Raw genomic sequence first — 5,000 nt, forward strand, 5'->3', positions numbered from 1 at the left:
ATGTTCTTGAGCAAAACTCTTCATCTCACTTTGCTCTGCGATCACTTCCACCTGACGCGCGGTTCACAGTGCATCTATTCAGCAACATAAATTTTATGGTGAGAGTAAGCTAACGTGCGGCCCGAACATTTGAGCACTATAAACAAATCATTGTGCAGGTCGTTCGGCAAAAGGCTAAACGCTGATATTTCGTGTGTCTCTTATTAATACCATGCGTGTACCACGTCCTCACGCTATTATTTTTTCTTGTTATCCTTCTTTTCTCCGTTTTAAAAAAAAAAATAAACTATATATATATATATATATATATATATATATATATATATATATATATATATATATATATATATATATATATATATATGTGTGTGTTTGTGTATATATATATATATATATATATATATATATATATACATATGTATATCTAATAGTATATATATGCTTGTGTGTATATGCATATATGCGTGCTTATTTGTGTGTGCGCCCGTGCGTCACGACTTGTACACATAGACTTGTAAGCATGTGCACATGAGCAATCAAGCACGAACAAAATGACTCGTCCACGCATAGTACATTCCCGCAGGCAACCCACATTCTTATGGACATCACACAGGTGTATGCACATTTACATAAACTGCTTCATGCACATACACGTCACACACACATACAGAAAGTGGGGGAGAGAGAAGGAGAGGAGAGAGAGAGGAGGAAGAGGAGGTAGAGAGGAAGAGGAGAAGAAGGAGGGAGAGATAAGAAGGAAGGGGAGGAAGAGGGGAAGAGGAGAAGGAGGAGGAAGAAGAGGAAGAAGAAGAAGAAGAAGAAGAAGAAGAAGAAGAAGAAGAAGAAGAATATTGACCGAACCTCCCTACGATCAACTGTGACGGCGTCTTCTTGTTGGAAATGGTTTTTCGGTCATCACCGCTCATACCATGATCCATCATACATTTTCAATATTTTAGGAAGTAGTTGAGTAATATTTGGCTAAAATTTCTAACACATTCAAGTGACCACGTAAATGGTCGCACTTCACTTCTATAGACTAATGACATTAATGTAACAGTTGTTATTTAACTTCAAGCAGACTCCAAATCGTCCATGTATTTGAGCAAAGACATTTCAGCCATGACTATGACTAATTGGTCATTTTCCATCCTCAGCTAATTAGAAACCATGTTACCCAATGTGCTCTTTCATTAAAAGAAAAACACCATCAGGTGAGGAAGATTTAACTGTTATTTCTAACAGTGGATATGGGGGTGGTCACGTTACAAAACCGAGTACAGGTTTTCATTTTTGCAGTTCTTTTTCTTTTATATACTGAGCGTGTTTCCTAAATCAAGGGTATTGATCCACATCTATTCTTGATGTATATATATTCATGATATGACTTATCATTAATGTATGCATCCAGGTTCATTGGTTAACAAACTACATGAATGTACATACTGTATTTCAAACATTAACAATTCACATTAATTATTAAATCAACACCCGTTCTGTGAAACAGATGCAACGAAATTCACACGCTTACGCGCGCGCACACACGCGTACATACACACACATACATACATACATACATACATACATACATACGTACATACGTACGTACGTACGTACGTACGCACGAACGTACGTATATACATACATACACTTCAATTAAAGCATCAATTCGGTGCAAAAGTAACAGACCTGTGGGACAGAAAGCAGAAGTCATGCGCCATTGTAGAGTTCAGGAAAAAGACATTTATGGCAAATTAATGCGAATCTTATAACCCTTATATCTTGAATATGAATTCTTCTTCGTACCTATCATCGTAGGTGCATTAGGTTATATACCAGTAAATTTGCACAAAAACAAGAAATACTCGGTTTCACAGAAAGAAAAAGAGCAAAAGAAACTTCCGCGGAAGGTTTGCTAAGACATTCTCCATCTGAGATTTGTATGTGAATAGATGCACACACTTGGGTGTATTAACCGACAGTTCAACCAACACCCCAACTCAACTCAAGTGATGTTGTCTTGTCGCTTAGTTAGCGACCGGCTTGAACGGCCTCAAGGAAAACTTAAATTAAACTTGTACTAGCAATAACGACGACGACGACGATGATGATGATGATGATCATGATGGTGGTGGTGGTGGTGGTGGTGGTGGTGGTGGTGGTGGTAGTAGTGGTGGTGGTGGTGGTGATGTTCACTCGCGAATACTCGCGTAAACTCGCGCGCAGTCGCAGTAGTTCGGTATGGCGCTGGAATCCTGAAGTGGACAGAGGAGGCGCTAAAGGAGATGGACAGGAAGTCAAGAAAGCTCTTAACGATGCATAGAGCCCATCATCCACGTACAGACACTGATCGCCTATACATGAAGAGAGCATATGGAGAAAGGGGAGTGATAAGTGTGCGTATCGAACTCGAGAGTTCGATACCTGGCCCAAAATAAGAAAACCTTGCTAGTGACAGTTAAGAAAGAGGGAGTATTGAAAGCAGAGAAAAAAAAGGAAAATAAAGGAAGAAGTGCAAAAAGGACATAAAGAAGAATTATGCAAGCAGGGACTACACAGTCAATTCCATGTAGCCACAACAGAAGTTGCTGGAAAACATAGGTGGAATTGGCTGAAGAAAGGAACACTAAAAGGGGTAGACCGAAAGCACTATATTGGCAGCACAAGACCAAGCGTTGGCCAAGAACTGGAGGGTCAAACTTAGGAATGAGCAAGTGTCTCCACTGTGCCTCATCTGCAATATAGTGGATGAAACCATTACCCATATCCCGAACGAACGCCCTAGACTTGCCCAAAACCACTACAAGGTGTGGCGACACGACCAGGTAAGGAAAGTGCTACATTAGAAACTGTGCGAAAGTGGGGTCTAGTGAGAAGCAAGACGTGGCATGAGCACAACTGCAGATAGTGGCGGTGTCGGAGACTAGCAAAATCCTTTGAGTTTCTCTAATCCAATCAGATCAGGTGCTAGAGGATAACAAATCTAGTATTTATGGTGGACAAGGTGCACCGCATAAGCTATATAGCTGATGTTGCATGCCCCTTTGACCCACAAATAGTCAAGAAGAAGGCGAAAACATAGATAAATGATAATGATGATGATGATAATGATAATAATAAAAATAATAATAATGATGATGATGATGATGATGATGATGATGATGATGATGATGATGATGATAGATGATGATGATGATGATGATAGTCCGACTATGGAAAATGAAGATAGTGCCAATTATTGTTGGGTCTTTGAGAACAGTAACAGAAGGTATCAAGAGGATTATAAAGGAAATCGGAATAGAGTACCCAGTAGAAATGTTGCAAAAGGTTTGCCTCCTTGGCACGGCCAGAATAATCAGGAAAGTATTAGATAGTTGAAAAGAACGAATAGGATAGTATCATAGGGTATAGGTAGCAAGCCCGCAATGCTGGAGCTCCAACAAAACTTGTAATAAAAAGAAACGTTAATAATAATTTCATCATATTTATACAATTCTTCTTTTCCTTTTTCTTTTACTTTTGTCTCTTGTTTCCATTCTTTCTTTTTAGCCAGTTGTAAAATTGAAAACTGAAGACTGATTGATGTCATTCCATCAAAGTGGGAACGCAGGATCTCCTCGATGAAACTTTTGAATTTGAATTTCTAAAATTTTGAATTTCTTCATTTTGAACTCGACAAGGACAGGCAAGCTGTTGAAATACCATTCAAAGTATTAATTTGTCTAATAACAACAACAACAACAACAACAACAATAATAATAATAACAGCAACAGCATCAACAACAACTACAACAGCAACAAAAACGATAATAATAATAATAATAATAATAATAATAACAACAACAACAACAACAACAACAACAATAATAATAATAATAATATACATAAAATTGCACTACTGGGCACTGCACACATCCTACGCAAAACACTTTCAATACAGTAACCATAAAAGCATCACAGCAAACCATAGCACATACCCAAGGCACACAGAGCTGCGCTCGGTAGTGAAGTGAAAGCACGTTATAAAAATAGAACTACTGAATAATAATAATAATAATAATAATAATAATAATAATAATAATAATAATAATAATAATAATAATAATAATAATAATAATAATAATAATATACAGAAAATTGCACTACTGGGCACTGCACACATCCTACGCAAAACACTTTCAATACAGTAACCATAAAAGCATCATAGCAAACCACAGCACATACCCAAGGCACACAGAGCTGTGCTCGGTAGTGAAGTGAAAGCACGTTATAAAAATAAAACTACTGAACAATAATAATATTAATAATACAAGAAATAAATCATAGTATCTAACAATCCGAAGAAAAACGGCGAACAATAAAAGCTGTAAGATAACTAAAATCCAAACTAAAACTGGAATAACATACCATGATAAAATGATAGCAAGAGAAGCCCTTTCGTGGGAATACTGGGATAAGCTCAACAGAAAAGAAATAGACAAAGTAAAATCTCCGCAATGGTTGAGAAGCTCAGGACTGAAATCAAAGACTGAAGGATTTTTAATTGCAACACAAGATCGAAGCCTTACCACCAGTAATCACCAGATACACATAATGAAGAAAAATACAAGTAACTGTAGAATATGTGGTGATGGAGAAGAAACATTAATTTATAGTCTCTGGCTACCCAGTCCTGGCTAAGAAGGAATATATCCACAGATATGATAGAATTGGGACTTATATGCCCTGGAAGTTATGCTAACACTATGGAATAACAACAGAAAAAAATGTTATACGCATATCCCAGAAGAGGGTCCGAGAAAATGGCAAAGCAGCCACTCTCAGGACTATGCCAATACACTCAAATAGAGAGATCAAGGCTAATAAATCGAATATAGTAGTCAGATATCATAAAAAACAATAGCTTCTATGTATCAATCCCAAATGATGATAATATATCTCTAAAAGAACCGAAGTAACTCTCAAAATACAATGATCTAAAAATAGAGACAACCCGTGTG

Source organism: Octopus bimaculoides, chromosome Z, assembly GCF_046866305.1.
Source record: "Octopus bimaculoides isolate indiv1 chromosome Z, ASM4686630v1, whole genome shotgun sequence".
NCBI lineage: Eukaryota > Metazoa > Mollusca > Cephalopoda > Octopoda > Octopodidae > Octopus > Octopus bimaculoides.